At 44.1% G+C, this 24,025-nt stretch overlaps 1 pseudogene; it reads right to left on the bottom strand.

The window, feature by feature from the left end:
* Positions 1-21,538: 21,538 nt before the first annotated feature.
* Positions 21,539-21,656, bottom strand: LOC126253796 (5S ribosomal RNA; annotated as a pseudogene).
* Positions 21,657-24,025: the final 2,369 nt, after the last annotated feature.

Here is a 24,025-nt window from a genome sequence, read left to right as displayed (position 1 = left end):
TTGTCAACAACTGAAACGTTTTGCAGACGCAGTCGAATAACCATGACCATAAAGGCTGCGTGGAGTGATGCTCCCCCACTATAACGACCCCCCCCCCCTCCCACATTCTGATAGACTGAACAAAAACAGTAAACAGGATATGGGCTGGGAAGTCATTCCGCACCCGCATAATTCACCTTACATTGCGCCCTCAGATTTTCATCTTTTTCATTATCGATAGAAAAAGCTTAAAGGAAGTTGCTTACACGACGAAAATGCGCTCCGAACATCGCTCCAACTGTTCTTCACCCCAAAACCATATGGTTCCCACAGTCGTGGAGTCGAAACGTTACTCCAGAGTTGGCAGACTATTGTAAATAGTGGAGTAGAAATTATTATTGATGAAAAAAGTCACTGTTATGTGTATCTGTTGTGTTCATTAAAATCATGGGAAAACGCTACTAACTTATGCACGAGTCTAGTATTATGCAGCGTGTCCACTTAATCTTGACCACCGCAAATATTTTTTGTCCAGAAGCAAAACAAAATATATATCTAGGAAATGTTGTTTAGCTATCAGGAGTCCATAACCAACACGACTGCATTTCTTTTATGTTCGTTCGTTAAGATTTGAATAGCAGGACGTCTTTTCTAATTATCTGTGTCTTCAATTCGCTATGGAACGAAACAAGAATCTCCGACAAATGGCTTCAAATGGCTCTGAGCACTATGGGACTTAACATCTGAAGTCATCACTCCCCTAGAACTTAGAACTACTTAAACCTAACTAACCTAAGGACACCACACACATCCATGCCCGAGGCAGGATTCGAACCTGCGCCAGTAGCAGTCGCGCGGTTCCGGACTGAAGCGCCTAGAACCGCTCGGCCACCACGTCCGGCCACCTCTTGACAGATCCGATACTCCAATAATAAGAAGTACTTCAGGGGGACACAGTAAGTCCCCTGTTATTTATCGTTGCAGCGGAAGAGATTGTAACAATACCCCAAAGTGAAGGTGTAATCTCATACACAAATGGAGACGATATTCTAATTGTGTCAAAGGACATTAGAAACCTAAAAGAAAAAGATAAACGATATGGAAGACTGGAGTGACAAACACTTCAAAATAAATGTTGCAAAAACAGAAATGATGGTGCTCGGAAGCAAAGGAAGAGGACTTGCATGGGTTGAGATCTTTACACTGGACAGAAAACTGAAAATCGTGCCAGACATAAAATATCTAGGTTTCTTGATACAGACAAGTGCAAAATGTTTCACAAAATATGTAACAGAAACCAATGCAAGAAATAATGGCTGTCCATGAAATAGAATACATTAGATCCCTCAGTCTCGAGACATCAATGGCACTACTCACAGCAAAAATCTCACCAATACTGACCAAGGGCGTAGTAATCATCGGAGCACACCTCACGATGGAAAACCTAACGAAAACTAGAAAGCGTAAAGGCGACCTACGTAAATAAAGCCATCGTAGTGTTCAGATCAATACCGTCCTATCTCATGTACCTGTTGGTGCGGGAATCATCTCTCATTAAAGACCTACGGACTAAACCCCCTCTCCCCCTTGCGCTACCTCGGAAACAAGGAATGAGAATACCCTCTGGAGGAGGTGTTGCTAAGACACAAGGTTCCTGGAGTGAAAGGCATAAGCATAAAAAAAATGAAATTTACTTCACGGAGAAAGTCGTACTTCAGCACTTGAGCAATGCACACAGTTATTAAGAATAACAGCCTTTGCAGCTAGCCGCTATGTGGGAATGACCACATAAGCCATACACAACACTCAAAATACTAAAATATTAATCTGCGCGGTGCCACCTTAAAACATTCCTGCTTGAACCGGCAGCAGCAACACAAATTGCCAACTACATGCAGTATAAAATACGATAAATTTATCATTGATCTGAAGATTGCTTAGACAAAACGAAGTTTAACTGGGCGCTTAGCCATCTATGAATCAATCTCTATCTAGGCGCTTCAGTCCGGAACCGCGCGACTGCTACGGTCGCAGGTTCGAATCCTGCCTCGGGCATGGATTTGTGTGATGTCCTTAGGTTTAAGTAGTTCTAAGTTCTAGGGGACTGATGACCTCAGATGTTAAGTCCCATAGTGCTCAGAGCCAGTCAATCTCTAACGGCACACTACGCAAGCAGCTTACACAGACAGATTAAATTTTAAGTTTAGCTTGATGCTTAGCCCTCATTACATTCTCAAATGAATTTACCAGTTCGAATCGGCACTAGCCGTTTTAACTTCAGGAATATACAAAAAATTTTTAAATTCCGGCCCATGGCCACAAAAAACCCAAAGTATTTTTAAAACAACTTCACACCTCTAGTCGCCACTAAACTAAGCAGATTAACAATTTTCCTGATTAACGACAAATGACTGGGAATTTCGATTTCAGGCACAAATGACAAACAAACTTGACAAACGTCTAACAGGACATCCTCAGACACAGGCATTGATCGGCACAGCACTTGTAAACAATACTTGCATTAACTGGTTCCTTCAGCCTGACGACACACCCCAATGTACGTAAGTCCAACCGGTCAGATAAACTGATATGGGCATTAACTGCTAGATGCATAGACAGAAATAAGGTTACGACTTGTCAATGGATAAGCCCTCAAACCCTGCAAAATTTTTAAAAGTATTCAATGATAACACTTTAAACACGAGGTGCGATTGAAGACTAGACATAAACCATTTTACTGCCACAAATTAAAACAACGCAGATGGTAGTACTACCAGAACATGTTAAGGATGACCGTAAGAATGATAACAACAACAGAGAACATTTCAACTAGACAACTCTAGCCACTCACATATCAATCAGTAGCTCATATGCAAAATTCCCTTTGCTAAAACAGTTCACTAGCCTATGTCAGTTCCAAACATTTAACTTGAAAAATATCAGAAATAACAACCACTGGGCTACCACTACAGCCACACAACAGACAGTTTTAGTGGCCTTCAGCCACTCTGCGCTTTAGATGTTTTTAAGCAGATAATAAGTTTAAGTACATAGGAAATGACTACTCGGTACAAAACAGTATTAGCCCATATGTACAATGCCTGTTAAATTTGGTGACAATGCTTTACATATGTCCACGAAGACACAGCTCAGGAGCATACCCCAAGACTGTCACATTTGTAGCCAAATCTGCGCGAGATGCAGCACAACGTGAGCCTCTCAGCACAAGACAACCCGAGTTACATACAAGCCGATAAATTCTCCAGGAACGATACCTAATGATGTTAGCACGAATCCGAGAATTAAGGAGTAGCAGTTCCCACTCGGTACTACCAGACCTCCGGGACGCCAGCCTCAGTGGCTTGTGTCTTCCTCGCCAGGCCCCGCCGCCCTCGCCGCTGGTTCACTCCCTCCCACCAGAGTCAACAACACTGGACTCCGCGTCGGCGTGTCACGTGCTGTGTACTTACCGACTCGTCCGCCGCTCGCTGTACTCCTTCCTTTCACTACGCGATCCACACTCCTCCTTAATGGCGGTCGTTGATGAAATTGACCAAAAACGTCAATTTTCGATTTATTTTTTATTTGTTAGCACAACTCATGCACAATAAGTTTCCAAAGTTTCAATGCTGAAATCGCATCCGAAGTGTCTGAAAATTAATTAAAAGTGTGACGCGGCCTCCCTCCCACGCCCACGTTTTGAAGCAGTACTTCAATACCAGCTCAGTGAACAACGATTATCTGTTTTACTTTCAACCAAACGTGTGCTGGATGCATCTACAAGGCCGTGATACATACTCTTTGGTTTTATAGATCATCTTTAGCTCATCCTGCACTTCTCAAAAAGTGTGTTCATGGCAACACCCAAAATCCAAGTGAGGCTCTAAATTCACTCATATGGAAACGATGCCCTAAAAACACATTTGCATCTGCTACAGTTGTCAGAATTGCCATTTATTATGCAGTTATTGTATTTACTGATAGGAACGTCGGGACGATGAAGGTATTAGAAAGAATGGGCTTCAAGATAGGAAATTTTATTCAAGACATCCTTAGAAAAATCGATATACAGCGCGTCTCTGAAGTTGAAAAGTCAGTTGAAGACCTGGTAAAAGAAAGAAGACAGACAACAAGAAACAAGAAGAGAAGCCTTGAAGGTAAAGACGACCCAGAGTGCAAATCTGGTGCCTTCTGAAGAAGTGACATAAGGAAAAAAGTTAGGTTGAGCTTTAAATTGCGTTTCCTGAAAAGTTTGTTTTTCAAAGTTTATGTACCTTCTCCTCAGATTCTATGAACGCTAGAATTATGAAATTCTGTACACATATTTCTGTAATACTCTTAAACGTTGTCTCAAGAGCAAATTGTGAAATTCTGATTGCAAGCTGAGATACTGGGCAAAGTGCTTGGAATTTTGCATATCTTTAAAATTGTACTTATGGAATTATAATTAAAAAATTATAAAAATTCTCCTATTTGACCTATTCCAAAAACCTCATGAGAGAAGTTTACAACATATAAAGAGATGATACTTTCTGAGAAAAAGGAATATACACTACTGACCATTAAAATTGCTACACCACGAAGATGAGGTGTTACTGACGCGAAATTTAACCGACAGGAAGAAGATTCTGTAATATGCAAATGATTAGCTTTTCAGAACCATCACTCAAGTTTGGTACCGGTGGCGACACCTACAACATGTTGACATTACTAAAGTTTCCAATCGATTTCTCATACACAAACAACAGTTGACCGGCGTTGCCTGGTGAAACTTTGTTTTGATGCCTCGTGTAAGGAGGAGAAATGCGTACCATCACGTTTCAGACTTTGATAAAGGTCGGGTTGTAGCCTATCGCGATTGCGGTTTATCGTATCGCGACATTGCTGCTCGCGTTGGTCGAGATCCAATGACTGATAGCAGAATATGGAATCGGTGGTTTCAGGAGGGTCATACGGAACGCCGTGCTGGATCCCAACGGCCTCGTGTCAGTAGCAGTCGAGATGACAGGCATCTTATCCGCATGGCTGTAACGGGTCGTGCAGCAACATCTCGATCCCTGAGTCAACAGATGGAGACGTTTGCAAGACAATAACCATCTGCACGAACAGTTCGACGACGTTTGCAGCAGCGAGGACTATCAGCTCGGAGAGCATGGCTGCGGTTACCCTTGACGCTGTATCACAGACAGGAGCGCCTGCGACGGTGTACTCAACGACGAACCTGGGTGCACGAATGGCAAAACGTCATTTTTTCGGATGAATTCAGGTTCTGTTTACAGCATCATGATGGTCGCATCCGTGTTTGGCGACATCGCGGTGAACGCACATTGGAAGCGTGTATTCGTCATCGCCATACTGGCGTATCACCCGGCCTGTGGTATAGGGTGCCATGGTTACACCTCTTGTTTGTATTGACGGCACTTTGAACAGTGGACGTTACATTTCAGATGTTCTACGACCGGTGGCTCTACCCTTCATTAGATCCCTGCGAAACCTTCATTTCAGTAGGATAACGCACGACCGCATGTTGCAGGTCCCGTACGGGCCTTTCTGGATACAGAAAATGTTCGACTGCCGCCCTGGCCAGCACATTCTCCACATCTATCACCAATTGAAAACCTCTGGTCAATGGTGGCCGAGCAAGTGGCTCGTCACAATACGCCAGTCACTACTCTTGATGAACTGCGGTATCGTGTTGAAGCTGCATGGGCAGCTGTACCTGTACACGCCATCCAAGCTCTGTTTGACTCAATGCCCAGGCGTATCAAGGCCGTTATTACGGCCAGAGGTGGTTGTTCTGGGTACTGATTTCTCAGGATCTATGCACGAAAATTGCGTGAAAATGTAATCACATGTCAGTTCTAGTAAAATATATTCGTCCAATGAATACCCGTTTATCATCTGCATTTCGTCTTGGTGTAGCAATTTTAGTGGCCAGTAGTGCACATTATTTTTTGAAAATAAAACTTCAAATTTCATTTAAAAACAGTTGAAACTCTAGTCAGGCAGCCAGCGCTGCAAGAATAGCTGATGCGAATCGATAGCTGAAGAACTCAGCGGCACGCATCACAGACAAACCTGATGCTGCCTACCAGCAGCGCTGCGAAAAGTGTACTAAGAACGTGAAGGAATTTTACAGTACAGGCGCCATGATGGAGAAAGGAAAACTTCGAACTTGGACTCGTGGTGGCCACAATGGCAACCCATGGTTTCCACCACCTTATTTGTAACGACACATCATATCATGTACCAAATGTAATGTGTGACTGTAAACTGTGACTTCGAATATGCTAACTTTGCCATATAGAATTTTGTACCAAAAGGATACGGTTAATCAGTGAGTGACTATGCATACAAAATAAATAAATAAATGAAATTTCTAATGTCTTGTTGAAACGGGTCTATTGTGAGTGTTATTTCCATTTCTGCAATTTATACATACTATGGATGTCTCAGACGCTAAGCTTATTATTCGCGCGCAATCTTTAGTCAGAATAGCTGTGTGGCTGGAAGATGTGCTTGTGTCTGTCATCGCTGCTGTAGTGAGACAGATGCCGAGCACAGGACTCGTGGCAATGTAGACGTAAAGCTAAGTGCCTCTGTGTTCAAGTAAAATGATCTGTATTTGAATAATGTGAAACAGAGGAGAGGAATTTGGTTGGAGAGTCAGAATGAAAAGAGTATGAAGAGGAATCAATGTGATATTTTTATGTATTGGCACTGCAGTCGAGTAATTAGAATCATTATTGAATACCACATCGACATCAGGTACGTTTAGGTTTTTCATTAAAGACTGAGTAATTTTCACTGTAAGGTATTTTTCAAAATTATTAATGATTTGTCTTACATTAGTGGGAGTAAGTGTTTGGTATCAGTACTGCCGTTTACTAATTTTGATGAGTGTTGTAACATTAATTGCATACAAGTATTAACATATCAGATAATTAAAAAACAGTTTGTTAGAGAAGTATTTCACGTAAGAGCATTGTCCACATCCTCAACACTAGTCGTTTTTATTTAAAGGAGTGTCTCACTCAGTGATGTGTAGAAAATAGTTTACTTGTTGTCTGGAGCATTGCACTAAGCTCCCATCAACTACAGTTAGTAATTTGCAGCTGGCACACAGGGAGCGGCAAGCACCGTGCTTCCAAGCAATTACATTATGAGGTAAAATGTTTTCATTTCGGAATCAGTTCGCTACGAACACGCAGGGACTATTTCATGAACAGCATTATTACGCAGATCACTTACGCACAGGGACCACTGTGTTTAAATAGAGAAACTAATCATAAAGTTCAGGATTTAATCAGTTTGCACATTTTTACAAATATTATAAAACAAGGCCAGATTCATGTTCTATTATCGCAGGCAGATAAAATCGATTTCTCTCTTAGTTGGAAATGAGCAGAGTCAGTCTAAGGTAAACAACAGCAAAGTTTCAACCAACTAACCAAGCCAATACGAAATCTCAAATAAAGTCAAAAAAAATTGGTAGAAGAAACTTTCAGTGAATTATTGTAATTGTACTTTGAAACTGCATGGCTATTTGGCTACATTAACATTCTTAATTCGACAACACCCATCCCCCTCACGACGCGCTCAGAAACGTACCATGTGAACCCAATGTAAAACTTAAAAAGAAGTAGAGATCTTTAATGACATTTTGTAGTGAATCCGCCTGGACAGCCACGCGTGTTAGCGTGACGCTTCCGGGATTCGGTTATGCGCCCCGGCGCCAAATTAAATCCACCTGACCGATTAACGACAAGGCCGGTGTACGAGATATTTTCTCTCTTACCATAGTTGGTCTTATATTCAATTATGGATCTAAACTGCAATTCTAGAGGTGTAAAGTTTTACTAAGGCCTAAAAGATTATACTTTTAATTATAACTTTGCAGGTTATTAGTTTAATTAACATAAGTCCTTGCCGGCCAGCCTGGATGTGGCTTTTAGGCGTTTCCCACACCCGACTAGGTGAATACCGGGCTGGTGCCCAAGTTGCGTTGGAGTTACACTATTCGAAAACTTTCGCACAGTTCCACAGTGGCTAACGCTAGATGCAGACAGACAGGATACACAAATTACGTCTCGAAAGAAGGAAGGGCGAGGGGGGGGGGGGGGGGGGAGAAGCTGGTGGCAACAGAAGGGACAGCGTACCACACTCTACCCTAAAATTATCAAATTCAGTAATATGCCGGCCTTGTAAGGTAGGGATAAGGCCAGGATAAAGAGGAAGAACACAGTCTTATAGAACTTTAATCCATAGTGGGCACAGAACGTTGTAGAACATTCGAAGGTGCTTGAAATGGTGATCAAGGGCAATGACACACTGGTCCATGCATTGGATACAAGAACTAATCATAACTTCCAGTGTTACCCTCTGAAGTGAATTATAAGAAAGCATAATGTATTCCTGCATGTTCACAGGAGTTGCTCGAATATCGCGGTAGAGAATGACTTTGTGCATCTCCAAAGCAAAAATACAGAGAGGTCAAGTTAGGAGATCAAGCATGCCAAACCACTGATCCTCCACGATATCCCACCTGCGAGGCGACCTTAGGTTCAGGATACAACGTGCACCCAAGGCACTATGTGCTGAGCGTCCATCCTGTTGGTACCAAAGAAGCATCCTGGTTCTCAGTGTCACATCATCCGAGGAAGAATTCATGTGAACAAGATAGCATCTATCCTACCGTTTAGCTTATCATTGATAGAGTAAGGACCAATAATAAGGGCCCGACATGAACAATACCTAAGCCACCGTGGGTTTTCGCTGGACTATTAATGCCCTTTGTAATACATATCCTATGTATGAGAAGGATCATTCATCATTAAAAAGAACAACTGAGAAGAAATGCTGTTTGATGAGGATTTGTTGCTCTGTCCACTGACAGAACTGTAGGTGATTCTGACAATTATCATTCCCACGCATTTCTTGGTGCAAGTGTCCGTGATAAGGATGGAACTGGTGACTTTCCAGAATGCGATGTGCACTTGTTTTGAAATGCCAATTTCTATTCAGGCCGCCGTATAGTCACGCGTGGATTCATTGCAGCAGAAGTGAGAACAATAACTTCGGCGGCTTCGTCTGTGCGAGTTCTACGACGACTGCACTGCTTCGGATTGAAACTCCCCGATTCCTGAAGCGTCGTAACAAGAAAAGAGAACATCCGTCAGGAAGGTCGGCTCTTATCAGGATATCGCTCTCTGCGGAGTTCCTCTGTCTGAGGTGGCATTACGTTTACGTTCAACCACAATTAAAGAATAGTAATGATTATTCAACTTTTAATCAAAGACAGCCTTTACTGTACTAAGTATATACAGAATATATCGTTTAAAATGCTGCGCTGTTCTGCTACATGTACCCGTATTCTAAATACGAAACCATTATTGCAATTACTGTTCTGTTAAATTACATTCTCCATAGATTACTTATGTGTCTGCCTTCTCTTTGTTGGTCTGCAATGTACTCCCTCAAAACTTCAATTGAAGTCGGTCGACCACTTCTGTTTTCACTTCTTTTAACGTCGACTCCAGTAAATGATCGAGTTAGGTTAGCACTGTGTGCTGGTACAAGAGAGTCGAAGTCAGTTTTTTGTTACGTCCTTAATAACGCCATTTTTACGGGAGTAGTGATGAACAGGATACTTGGCATTCGGAGGTAAAAGAATACAACAGAACTAGATGATGCACCAACCCTTGCGAAGTTAGCCAATATCCCTTTAGCCAACTGACTACAAAGCAATTCCACGTAAACTTCAAATTGTTAACATATTTCGTACGCATCAGACAATGACACCCAGCTCAAACTGATACCATCGGTTAGGCTACACCAGAAATACAAATAATAAAATTCTCACATTTAAAAATACAATGAAGTACGGGTAAGAAATATATATTTAATATCTCTCGAGAGTCATGAAATGGTAAATATTATTGTTTCTATTAACTATAACTTGTTCAACATTATCACAGAATGATTAATTTACTAATGATTAGCCCTCATTTTTAGTTATTCGAAAGGTGTTTAAAGATATGTACCTGCGAAATGTTGCGAAATATTGAACCATTCAGTGCTGTATTTTAGCCACGTTACAGTACTATAGCACCAAAAATCAGAAGGCTGCCTTATAATCATCAGCACTAAAATTGCATTTTTCAAACTCTGTCACTACATCACATCCGCAGATTTGATTACAATATGATATATTCACAGCATTAGCTTAAATAATTGGCCATAAACTATAGCAAACTATGAAAAATAACACACAAAATTACGATCCATGCCGTTTAAGTTTCCATCCCTCACACCACATGTTTCGCTTATTCCTCTCCCTCGTCTCTCTCATCCTTTCGATAGTTTCTGGAGACTCGCTTTCGTTCGTCGTTCGGCGATGCACTCAAGTCACTAAAATGTGATAAATTCGAGCGCGACATACGACCGTCTCATTCCGTTTCAGTACACTATGATACATTTTTCAATAGGTCTTCAGAAGATGAGATTGATTACCGAATAAAAATATAAGGTGCTATTTAATTTCAAAAAGAGGAACTGGTGTTCATTTCTTAGTAGTGACAACGTTACATATTTTGATACATACTCCACCAGCAGTTACAAAGTGCATATTAGAGGATATTTTGTACCACTTTTGAACTTTCCCTTATATGTTCCACCCGCAAATAGATTAAGGCAGGAAATAGCAATCTGTATGTTTCTGACGAACCGTAATGTCTCCTCTTTCCTCCCTTCGCGTGAGATATTCGTTGGAAGCTGTAGAAGTCATTGAGCCCATGTCACCCGATGAGATCCAAAAAGAGCAGGACGGTTAGTGTATAACATTTCGTCGACAACGAAGTCATTAGAGATGGAGCACAAGCTCGGATTGTTGTAACAATCGGGAAGTTACGGCCCTTTAAAAGGAACCAGCTCAGCGTTTGTCTTAAGCTATTTAGGATAATCACGGAAAACCTAAATTTTTGTATAGCTGCACGCGGATCCGAATCGTCATCCTCCCGAATCTGAGTCCAGCGTGTTAACCATTACGCCATCTCGCTCGGTAGATAAAACGTGACGTTGACAACTCATAATGACCAAGCATCGTGTTTTGGCATAGTCATTATTGTTGCATCACATGTATCTCACATTTTTCATCACAAAATTTGGGGTCTTATGGTCCCAGTGGCACCGACAAAAATTACAGAGCGCCTTCGAATCTACTGTTTGTTTGTTTATTTACAACATGCCCCATCACAATTTTTTGTAATATGACATATGTGTATGTGCGTGTGTGACTGTGTAGTGTAATGTTTTGTGGTGTATAATGGTGATGAGAGAAGGGAGAGGCTGAAACCCGTTGCCTCACATAGCCTACTTCTTGCGAATAGTACCAAAGCGGCCTCCAAGCTTAACTTCCCATTCCGGCGGACGGATCACCATCAACAGTGTCACATACCCTCACTTCGCGTGACACTGCGGAGAGATTCGGTATTTAAACCCACCTCTCCTCCCATTGAGGGTTAAATATTGGTAGAGAAAATTTTTTCTGTCACTAAGATTCGAAACCGCTTACCTCCAGATAGAACGCCACCACGTAAGCGTACGTTAGAGACCTCGACCACGGAGGGTTGTTTCGAGTCCATTTTACATTATCTTATATGTAATAAGCAGCTGAATTAAATTAATCGAATGGTTCGGTGTCTAACTTACTGGATTGATGTCGGATATTGTGCCGGCATTCGACGTGACAGTTGAGCAAAGAATGGGCTAGAAGAGAGAGATATTCGCTTTGTGAATGCAGTCAGACTTCTCGTGTGGGACGTTTAATATTGAAATGTATACCGTTGTTGTAGAAATACTTTGAGATTCTCATCATCTACGCTCGGAAATACTTTCTTCAGGCGAGTGAGCGTAAAAACAAATTTTTTGTCCAGTAGTTAAAACCACACTGGTTTGCTGGGGATAAAACCACTTTGAATGGTTTGAACCATTATTTGACCACTGATAAAAAATGGATGGAGGCAGTGTGTCTGGCAAATATTTGTAGACTGATTGGGTTGTGGGTGTTTCGAGTGCTGCAGTGTGCATCTCGGGACGCTGACACATTGTAGGTATGATCTCTAATCGGTTCCCTCGTGGAGTATGCTGACAAAAAATAGTAATTCTAATTTTCTGCCGCCAAGTGAAAATATGGCGCTGTAAGCAGTTCGAATATGGTGTGGGTGCAGGAAAATGGCAAGAACAATCAAACACATGATAGCGGCGGTTCTGGTACGTTTATTAGGATATGGTCACAAGTTACAACACATGTTAAATACACTACTGGCCATTAAAATTGCTACACCAAGAAGAAATGCAGATTATAAACGGGTATTCATTGGTCAAATATATTATACTAGAGCTGACATGTGATTATATTTTCACGCAATTTTGGTGCATAGATCCTGAGAAATCAGCACCCAGAACAACCACCCCTGGCCGTAGTAACGGCCTTGATACGTCTGGGCATTGAGTCAACCAGAGCTTGGACGGCATTTACAGGTACAGCCTGAACATGCAGCCTCAACACGATACCACCGTTCATCAAGAGTAGTGACTGGCGTGTTGTGACGAGGCAGTTGCTCGGCCACCATTGACCAGACGTTTTCAATTCGTGAGAGATCTGGGGAATGTGCTGGCCAGGGCAGCTGTCGAACATTTTCTGTATCCAGAAAGGCCCGTACAGGACCTGCAACATGCAGTCGTGCATTATCCTGATGAAATGTAGGGTTTTACAGGGGTCGAATGAAGGGTAGAGCCACGGGTCGTAACTCATCTGAAATGTAACGTCCACTGTTCAAAGTGCAGTGAATGCGAACGAGAGGTGACCGTGACGTGTAACGAATGGCACCCCATACCATCACGCCTCGTGATACGCCAGTATGGCGATGACGAATACATGCTTCCAATGTGCGTTTAACGCGATGTCCCCAAACACGGATGCGACCATCATGATGCTGTAAACAAAACCTGGATTCAACCGAAAAAATGACGTTTTGCCATACGTGCACTCAGGTTCGTCGTTGAGTACACCATCGCTAGCGCTCCTGTCTGTGATGCAGCGTCAAGGGTAACCGCAGCCATGGTCTCCGAGCTGATAGACCACGCTGCTGCAAACGTCATCGGACTGTTCGTGCGGATGGTTGTTGTCTTGCGAACGTACCCATCTGTTGACTCAGGGTTCGAGACGTGGCTGCACGATCCGTTACAGCTATGCGGATAAGATGCCTCTCATCTCGACTGCTAGTGATACGATGCCGTTGGGATCCAGCACGGCGTTCAGTATTACCGTCCTGAACCCACCGATTCCATATTCTGGTAAAAGTCATTGGATCTCGACCAACGCGAGCAGCAATGTCGCTATACGATAAACCGCAATCGCGATAGGCTACAATCCGACCTTTATCAAAGCCGGAAACGTGATGGTACACATCAAAAATCTTCTTCCTGTCGGTTAAATTTAGCGTCTGTAGCATGTCATCTTCTTCGTGTAGCAATTTTAATGGCCAGTAGTGTATGAACATCTGCAGCCGTAACACAGTTGTTCGCAACATATTGGTGTAATCAGAGCTATATGTCGTTGTATGCTGCCCTTCAGATCAGGAAAAGTCCGAGTACATCCGTGACAGCCACTATCTCTCAGATATTCCCACAGCCAGAAGTCACACGGATTTGAAATTGCTTAGAGATGATGCGGTCGTCAGCGAAGGTTTCTCGAAGGAACTATTTCATCTGGCAAACGACATGGGTGTCGCCTCATCTTGCCTGAAAATCGTGGTGTGGACAAAGTTGCATTCTTGCAAAACTGAAATCACTTGTTGAAAAAGGAGCTCCTTATTACGTGCAGATGTCGATTTACACGTAAGAGACCAGCGAACTTCATCACTCGAAACGAAAGGGACCGAGACTGAAGAACGTTGTGAAACCACACCACACAATAAAATAATCTGAGTGCAGTGGATGTTAACGCACAAAATGTGTCGGAGTAGAACCTCATAAACGACAGTTCTTTGCATCCAGGTCACCGTGCAGGGTAAAATGTGCCTCACACATTCAAATAATAATTCCACAGCTTGTTGCAATTTGTACCGGAGGCACCTGTACCAGAAATGCATCGCCTATTCCAAGAAAGCTTCATCTACCTTTCACACCTCGAATCTTACGTCCCATGCATTATAATCTCATCTCAACATTCACTTGTGACTGCTCAAGGCAAAGCCCTCCTACAGGTGAAACGTACTCCTCACGTCATGGCCGTTCCTGCAAGGCGTTCACACCCTTGGAGCAGTAGTGGTGCAACATCATCAACAGCACACCAACCAACCAGCGAATTTGGAACAAGGAGTATTGAATAGTACCAGAACGCTTTCCTAGAGTCATTTGTCTTTTGACTACTATGACGTGGTGTGCCACAAGTTCCTCCCGTGTGCCAAACTTCTCATCTCAGAGTAGCACTTGCAACCCATATCCTCAATTATTTGCCGCAAGTATGGAAGCCTCTGCCTTGCACCACTGTTTTTACCCTCTACAGCTCCTTCTAGTACCATTGAAGTTATTCCCTGATGTCTTACCAGGTGTCCTATCATCCGGTCCCTTCTTCTTGTCAGCGTTTTCCACATATTCCGTTCCTGGACGATTCTGCAGAGAATCTCCTCATTCCTTACCAGTCCACCTAGTTTTCAACATTCTTTCTGTATCACCACATCTCAGAAGCTTCGATTCCGTCCTGTCCCGGTTTTACACAGTCCATATTTCACTACCATACAATAATGTGTTCCAAAAGTACATTCGCAGAAATTTCTACCTCAAATTAAGGCCCATGTTTGGTATTAGTAGACTCCCCTTGGCCGGGAGTGCCCTTTTTGCTAGTGCAAGTCTGCTTTTTATGTCCTCCTTGCTACATCCGTCATGGTTTTTTTCTTCCAGAATGCTAGGGGTTTAAAAACAGAGCTGGGGAGTTATGGCAGAACGACCACAAGTGATCTGGAGCAGGACTGTAGTATATCATTGGGCCAGTTAGTCCTGTTGGATAGGCCAATAGTACACTACAGGCCATTAAAATTGCTACACCAAGACGAAATGCAGATGATAAACGGGTATTCATTGAACAAATGTATTATACTAAAACTGACATGCGATTACATTTTCACACAATTTGGTTGCATAGATCCTGAGAAATCAGTACCCAGAACAACCACCTCTGGCCGTAATAATGGCCTTGGTACGTCTGGGCATTGAGTCAACCAGAGCTTGGACGGCATGTACAGGTACAGCTGCCCATGCAGCTTCAACACGATACCACAGTTCATCAAGAGTAATGACTGGCGTTTTGTGATGAGCCAGTTGCTCGGCCACCACTGACCAGGCGTTTTCAATTGGTGAGAGATCTGGAGAATGTGCTGACCAGGGCAGTAGTCGAACATTTTCTGTATCCAGAAAGGCCCGTACAGGACCTGGAACATGCGGTCGTGCATTATCCTGCTGAAATTTAGGGTTTCACAGGGATCGAATGAAGAGTAGAGCCACGTCTCCTAAAACATCTGAAATGTAACGTCCACTGTTCAAAGTGCCGTCAATGCGAACAAGAGGTGACCGAGACGTGTAACCAATAGCACCCCATACCATCACGCCGGATGATACGCCAGTATGGCGATGACGAATACACGCTTCCAATGTGCGTTCACCGCGATGTTGCCAAACACAGATGCAACCATCATGCTGCTGTAAAAAGAACCTGGATGCATCCGAAAAAATGACGTTTTGCCATTCGTGCACCCAAGTTCGTCGTTGAGTACACCATCGCAGGCGCTCCTGTCTGTGATGGAGCGTCAAGGGAAACTGCAGCCATTGTTTCCGAGCTGATAGTCCGTGCTGCTGCAACCGTCGTCGAACTGTTCGTGCAGATGGTTGTCGTCTTGCAAACATCCCCATCTGTTGACTCAGGGATGGAGACGTGGCTGCACGATCCGTTACAGCCGTGTGAATAAGATGCCTGTCATCTCAAGTGCTAGTGATACGAGGCCGTTGGGATCCAGCACGGCGTTCCGTATTACCCTCCTGAACGCACCAGTTCCATATTCTGCTAACAGTCATTGGACTTCGACCAATGCCAGCAGCAATGACGTGATACCATAAACCGCAATCGCGATAGGCTACAAACCGACCTTTATCAAAGTCGGAAACGTGATGGTACGCATTTCTCCTCTTTACACGAGGCATCACAACAACGTTTCACCAGGCAACGCCGGTCAACTGCTGTTTGTGTATGAGAAATCGATTGGAAACTTTCCTCATGTCACCACGTCGCCGGTGTCGCCACCGGTACCTAACTAGAGTGAATGTTCTGAAAAGCTAATCATTTGCATATCACAGAACCTTCTTCCTGTCGGTTAAATTTCGCGTCTGTAGCACGTCATCTTCGTGGTGTAGCATGTTTAATGGCCAGTAGTGTATAAGAGATGCACACATTGAGGTATATGAGTTACAGGAAGCCATCTACCATGTGGTACATGGTCTGTTGAGAACTACCTCGTTGACACCAAGACAATTTCTGGTGGGCTTACATCAGGCGCAGCCGCGCGGGATTAGCCGAGCGTTTTGTTGCGCTGCAGTCATGGACTGTGCGACTGGTCCCGGCGGAGGTCCGAGTCCTCCCTCTGGCATGGGCGTGTGTGTTTGTCCTTAGGATAATTTACGTTAAATAGTGTGTAAGCTTAGGGACTGATGAGCGTATCAGTTATGTCCCATTAGATTTCACAGACACACACCCAAATCAGGCGCAGGCGAAGCAGCCAGCTACGTTAGAGTTAATTGTGCTTAACTTAACTCCGCCAGAACAGGCCATGAAGGCCCGACGGTACCGTCAGACCGCCGTGTCATCCTCAGCCCAGAGGCGTCACTGGATGCCGATATGGAGGGTAACGAGACCGGAGCCACTACTTCTCATTCAAGTAACTCCTCAGATTGCCTCACAAGGGCTGAGTGCAATCCGCTTGCCAACAGCACTCGACAGACTGAATGGTCAGCCATCTAAATGCTAGGTCAGACCAATAGCGCTTAAATTCGACGATCTGACGGGAACCGTTGTTAGCATTGCGGCAAGGCCGTTGGCGCGTCAACTACTGCTGAGCAGTCGGTCGCCGGGAGTCGGTCCCGGGGCCCGCACGTTATTGTGCTGCCAGACGAAGAAATCCTATCACTTTACCACCTTTGTCAGTGCGGGTCAGTACCAACTGCATCTTTATGTGTGTGTTTACTTTTTCCAGTAAAAGGTAACATTTCCCGTTACGAATGCTATACGAGTCACCAATAACCTGCAAAGTGAGAGCCTTGGCAAAGTTTTTGCAAATCACGAGCAAGGAAATGCTACTGTACATGACAGGAGAGAAAATTCCATCCGTACACTAATGTCAGACGACGAACTGCGAAGCTACCAGCGGGGACAAGTCGCGATATGCCCATCAGAATGATTCAGACCACCGCAGGGACGTCGGAAATGGAATTATTTTCATGAAGCAGGGGAGTCGAAGTACGTCTGTCGGACATCCTTGCACCGCAGCTATACAGGGTGTTACAAAAAGGTATGGCCAAACTTTCAGGAAACATTAGTCACACACAAAGAAAGAAAATATGTTATGTGGACATGTGTCCGGAAACGCTTACTTTCCTTGTTAGAGCTCATTTTATTACTTCTCTTCAGATCACATTAATCATGGAATGGAAACACACAGCAACAGAACGTACCAGCGTGACTTCAAACACTTTGTTACAGGAAATGTTCAAAATGTCCTCCGTTAGTGAGGATACATGCATCCACCCTTCGTCGCATGGAATCCCTGATGCGCTGATGCAGCCCTGGAGGATGCCGTATTGTATCACAGCCGTCCACAATACGAGCACGAAGAGTCTCTACATTTGGTACCGGGTTGCGTAGAAAAGAGCTTTCAAATGCCCCCATAAATGAAAGTCAAGAGGGTTGAGGTCAGGAGAGCGTGGAGGCCATGGAATTGGTCCGCCTTTACCAATTCATCGGTCACCGAATTGTTGTTGAGAAGCGTACGAACACTTCGACTGAAATGTGCAGGAGCTCCATCGTGCATGAACCACATGTTGTGTCGTACTTGTAAAGGCGCATGTTCTACAGCACAGGTAGAGTATCCCGTATGAAATCATGATAACGTGCTCCATTGAGCGTAGGTGGAAGAACATGGGGCCCAATCAAGACATCACCAACAATGCCTGCCCAAACGTTCACAGAAAATCTGTGTTGATGACGTGATTGCACAATTGCGTGCGGATTCTCGTCAGCCCACACATGTTGATTGTGAAAATTTACAATTTGATCACGTTGAAATGAAGCCTCATCCGCAAAGAGAACATTTGCACTGAAATGAGGATTGACACATTGTTGGATGAACCATTCGCAGAAGTGTACCCGTGGAGGCCAATCAGCTGCTGATAGTGTCTGCACACGCTGTACATGGTACTGAAACAACTGGTTCTCCCGTAGCACTCTCCATACAGTGACGTGGTCAACGTCACCTTGTACAGCAGCAACTTCTCCGACGCTGACATTAGGGTTATCGTCAACTGCACGAAGAATTGCCTCGTCCATTGCAGGTGTCCTCGTCGTTCTAGGTCTTCCCCAGTCGCGAGTCATAGGCTTGAATGTTCCGTGCTCCCTAAGACGCCGATCAATTGCTTCGAACGTCTTCCTGTCCGGACACCTTCGTTCTGGAAATCTGTCTCGATACAAACGTACCGCGCCACGGCTATTGCCCCGTGCTAATCCATACATCAAATGGGCATCTGCCAACTCCGCATTTGTAAACATTGCGCTGACTGCAAAACCACGTTCGTGATGAACACTAACCTGTTGATGCTGCGTACTGATGTGCTTGATGCTAGTACTGTAGAGCAATGAGTCGCATGTCAACACAAGCACCGAAGTCAACATTACCTTCCTTCAATTGGGCCAACTGGCGGTGAATCGAGCAAGTACACTACATAGTGACGAAACTAAAATGAGCTCTAACATGGAAATTAAGCGTTTCCGGACATATATCCACATAACTTATTTTCTTTATTTGTGTATGAGGAATGTTTCCTGAAAGTTTGGCCGTATCTTTTTGTAACACCCTGTATTTATAGAAAGCAGTTCCACAATGGGTATATTCCAAATATGACCCAGGGATCATTACCGCGTATTGCTATGAGCGAAGGCGACCTTGGGGTGCAAAGCAGCAGTATTGTATGATGCATGATATTTTGGGGTCAACGTTTTGGCTAGCAGTAACCGTAACAGAGGCTACAAAACTGGTCCAGACACATCCAGTGCAGTACTTGCATGACAAACATTTGGGTTTGGCTGCAAATGACAGATGAATCGCAATACAACGGTTCTGTTGTGAATTGCACATCGAGTCAACCATATTGTGAAATGTGCATGGCTCCACAAGTTTGGCATTCAACATTCGTGGCACAGTTAGGTATGCCTGTCTATCACGGCATCGTCGTATCACATCGGATGGGAAAGCCCGGTTTTAATTGTCCTGAGACCAAAACCGCATAAAAAACGACAATCAAATCGGTTCTTAACTGTAAATGACAGGCTCAAGACATGTTCAATTTCTGTTACGAGTTGAGAAGCAGTATGTTCCACATCAGCTCGGAGTGTCTCAGGGGTCACGTTCTGAATGTGTTGCGCGGTACCTGCCTTCTATGTTGTTAGTCGTAGCACTGAACACAGCATCTTTCAGGTAACCCCACATGCAGAAGTCACACATATTAAGATCAGGTGGTCTTGACGGCCGGGCAGTAGCGAAATTATGGCTGATGTTGTTGTTGTTATCGTCTTCAGTCCAGAGACTGGTTTTATGCAGCTCTCCATGATACTCTATCCTGTGCAAGCTTCAACATCTTCAGGTAACGATTGCAACCTACATCCTTCTGAATCAGCGTGGTGAGTTCATCTGTTGGTCTCCCTCTACAATTTTTACCCTCCACGCTGCCCTCCAATTCTAAATTGGTGATCCCTTGATGCCTCAGAACATGTCCTACCAACCGATCCCTTCTTCTAGTCAAGTTGTGCCACAAATTCCTTTTCTCTCCAATTCTGTTCAGTACCTCCACATCAGTTACGTGATCTCCCCACCTACCTTCAGCATTCTTCTGTAGCACCACATTTCGAAAGCTTCTACTCTCTTCTTGTCTGTAATTCCACCAATTCCAAATGACCTCTGCAGGAAGTACGTCACTAGGTCTGCAATGTGTGGAGTAGTGCCATCTTCCATAAAAGTAATCCTACCCACATATACACGCTGCTGGAGGGTTGGAGTGACGTTGGTTTGGAAAAGACTCTTATAGCGTTTACTAGTGACAACAAGGGTAACAGGACCCACACGACACATCTCCCCGAAAAATGTGAACCTACAGTAAACGTCGTCATCAACCCCCACCACAGAATTACCTTTTCTCCTTTGTTATTAGCTTTCGGTACGTGCCCATACAGCCATCTCAAGAGTGGGAAGACGATACGACAGCGTGCTTCGACAACTCAGGATATTCATTAGGGTCAAATTGTACCCTGGTAGGCAGTTACAGAGGCTTATACGTGTCATGTGACACCACGCACGAGATTTTCGCATCAGTTATGGCGATATGAAGATAGGACAGTACAACAACCAGACCCCGCGAGGAGAATATATCCGACCCGGCCGGGAATCGAAACTGGCCCCATTTGGTTAGCATCTGTCAATCTGATCCCGCAGCTACTTTTTTCCCTTTTTTTCTTTTCCTTACTTTTTTCTCTTAAAATGTATCCTCCAGCGAGTAAGGAACCAGGAGCCAAAGCAGTCCCCACTTTACAGGTGACCATGTTAACTCACAGCTTCTTTTTTTTTTTATTTTGTGCCGGAAATGGATTCGAAATCGATGAGGCACTTCCGTCGGGAGGACAGGAAGACTATTGTGAAACCACACTGTTTTCCACGATATCAATAGCCATTTCAGCTGGTGAGAAGGATGATTTTACCCCCCAAAGAGAAAGCAAGGATCTGGTGGTAAGGTGTGTCATTGATAAAATATAGGCTCCTAGGAAATTTATTATAACATAAAATTAACGCATGTGCCACCATTTAGTTTTGATCCAGCCAACATCTGCAGGAGGGGACACGTAAATAACGAGATGAAATGAACAGCTCGAGAACTTGTTAAGACGTTAACCCATATAAACAATACTGAAGCCTTTACTTTGTTATTGGTAATTCCTAGCACTCCAAGGGGGCCGGGCCTCTCTACCACTTCATAACTTAACTCCTCCCGCACAGGCCATGAAGGCTCAAAGGTACCAACCGGCCACCGCGACATCCTCAGCCCACAGGCGTCACTGGATGCGGATGTGGAGGGGCATGTGGTTAGCACACCGCTCTCCAGGCCGTATGTCAGTTTCCGAGACCGAAGCCGCTACTTCGCAATAAAGTAGGTCCTCAGTTTGCCTCACGAGGGCTGAGTGCACCCCGCTTGCCAACAGCGCTCGGCAGACCGGATGGTCACCCATCGAAGTGCTAGCCCAGCGCGACAGCGCTTAACTTCGGTGATCTGACGGGAACCAATGTTACCACTGCGACAAGGCCGTTGGCCTCTACCACTTCATACCGAAGTCGAAAAATGTGACTTTTCGTAGGAAACCGCCGGATAACTGCATTAATTTGCGCGCCGTCATCACGGGGAGCGGGAATATATGTGCAAAATAATACACTTTACTGGAAATGTAGGACTATAAGACCTTTACTTTCTTAAGAAGGCTAAAGGAACAGCGTTCTTTTAAGGAGCAGCGTTCTTTTCACGATGTGCCTCCGTCACCTCCCTTCAATTGAGCGCAGTCATTTTCATCGGGCAGCGATCCACGGTAATCCCCAACGATTTGTGTCGAAGAACCAACGTTGCCGATGGAATGACAATTTGATGGAAAACTCGCAGTGGTAACAGGGTGCGTTTCCGTTCATTAATGGGGGCCCCAGAGAGAGAACAAAAGGGATCCAATATGTCCTTGAGCGATGATATGTCATCAATATGACATAGCAATAGCATACCATCATCCTCGTACGCTCGCGCCAGAAGGTTTCTCCCAATAACTTCCAACCACGTAGTTGGTCAGCAATACGGCGAAGCAGAGTTCTAGGGACAAGAAAAAAAGCTACTTGGAGATGGAGTTTCCTTGTGGTAAGGTCCGTCGAATTGTGATCTGGGGAGTAAGTTGTCGATTCAACACGACAGATGCTTGAATACCAGTAAAAAGATTGGATAATACTCACACGCAGCGTTATTAAGACCGGTGGCTCGAGGACCTGCAACAAGAAACTGTGACTGACCAGATCAAAGACCTTATTAAAATCAATGAAAAGTGAGGCTTCTGAGACAGAAGTGGCTGCAACCACAGAGACAACGCTCTGCTATTTAGTGCAAAAGTCAGGATCGTGCGGCCAGGTACACAGCTTTGGTGAACAGTAAGAATTTTCTCTAGCAATATTGGCAGGCGACTGTTTTGTAATCGAATTTAAGAAATGTCACATTAAGAAATGTCGCATTTTCGTAATTTACAATGATTTTATCAACCTTGAAAGGGGCAGCAATCAATCCCCCGTACCACTTCATTTATCAGTGGGTAATGGAATCACCTATTAGAGGCCAAAAATGGACGTAAAATTCCTTAGTAATACCGTCAAGTCCGGACGATTTTTGCGATAGTGAATCAAAAATAAAGTGATACATATCACTGCAAGTAAAGTCGCTTAGAAAGTCATCATTTACTGCGGGAGTAACCACGCAATCGAGTAGAGCAGTAAATCCATCAGGGTCAATCGTATCAGTAGCAGAATCATCATAAAGGTCCCAAAGCAATTATAGATCGGTTTGGAAACGTCATGTTGGGACGTCAGTACGTGTCAATCAGTGTGAGTAAGTGACGTGATACATGCTGGTTTGTGACGCGTCCGCAACTGGATAAGATGATATAAGGAGGTCAGTTCATCCCGTAGGAAGGAGCGAGATTTTTATTGCACCCTGAGTCGCTCCAGTTGTTGCCTCTTTAACTGAAGAAGTTTCGCCTTAACATGACGGACATTCGTAATTTGTAAGGGAGCTTGTCTGGCACCGTCATAAAGTTGACGCAAGGCGGAATAATAAAATTCCTGGGTCCGACGCAGATTCCTCGGCCTCTTAGCGCCATAATGCATCAACGCTTCCCGGAGCAAATGTTTGGCATTCCCTGACCACCATTCCATAAGAGAAAGATAACGGTCCTGCCGAATGCAAGATCATTCAACAGGGATTTGTTCAACATCCAGGTTATGTGATACAGTTTTACTAGATGCGGTACAAGATTTAAAGTTACAGCTACGGCACAGTGATAAGTGAAACAAGCGGGTATCACGTCTGTCGCTAACAGCTGTCCACATAGAATCAGAAAGATAAAAGCGATCGAGTCGGCAGCTGGAAGTAGTTGTACAATGCGTGTACGTGACGAGAGTGGGATATCGACAGATCCACGCGTCTCGTATTTTCGAAGAACGCACCAAATCTTCTAGTTCATTACTGAAATTAAAATTAAGCGTCTGATACACAGGACGCAAAACGCAATTAAAAGCTCTGCCTAACAGAAGTTTCCGCGGAGTTTTACGAAGTAAAGAAACTATATCCTCTTTACAAAAACGGGCACGACCTGTGGAGCGACCAGATCCTGAAGGGGCATAGAGAAGAATCAAAGTAAGGTTACAAAAAGGGCAGCCTATCCCTCGGCCTTTATCAAGAACTTCGAAATCAATCAGTGCTATTCCCTCTCTGTAAAATAACGCAGAACCAGTAGAAAGTTCAGCAGCCACATTAAAGAAAGTAGAGAAACCAGAATAGAAAGATTTTCGAAAAACACTTCTTGCAAAAATATCACGTCTGGACATGAACCGTAAATAAACTGTCGCAGCGCTACAAGTCTAAGCTAGGAACTAAGTCT

The sequence above is a fragment of the Schistocerca nitens genome, chromosome 4 (assembly GCF_023898315.1).
Source record: "Schistocerca nitens isolate TAMUIC-IGC-003100 chromosome 4, iqSchNite1.1, whole genome shotgun sequence".
NCBI classification, from domain to species: domain Eukaryota; kingdom Metazoa; phylum Arthropoda; class Insecta; order Orthoptera; family Acrididae; genus Schistocerca; species Schistocerca nitens.
The sequence above is the reverse complement of the archived record's forward strand: the minus strand, read 5'-3'. Positions and strand labels throughout refer to the sequence as shown.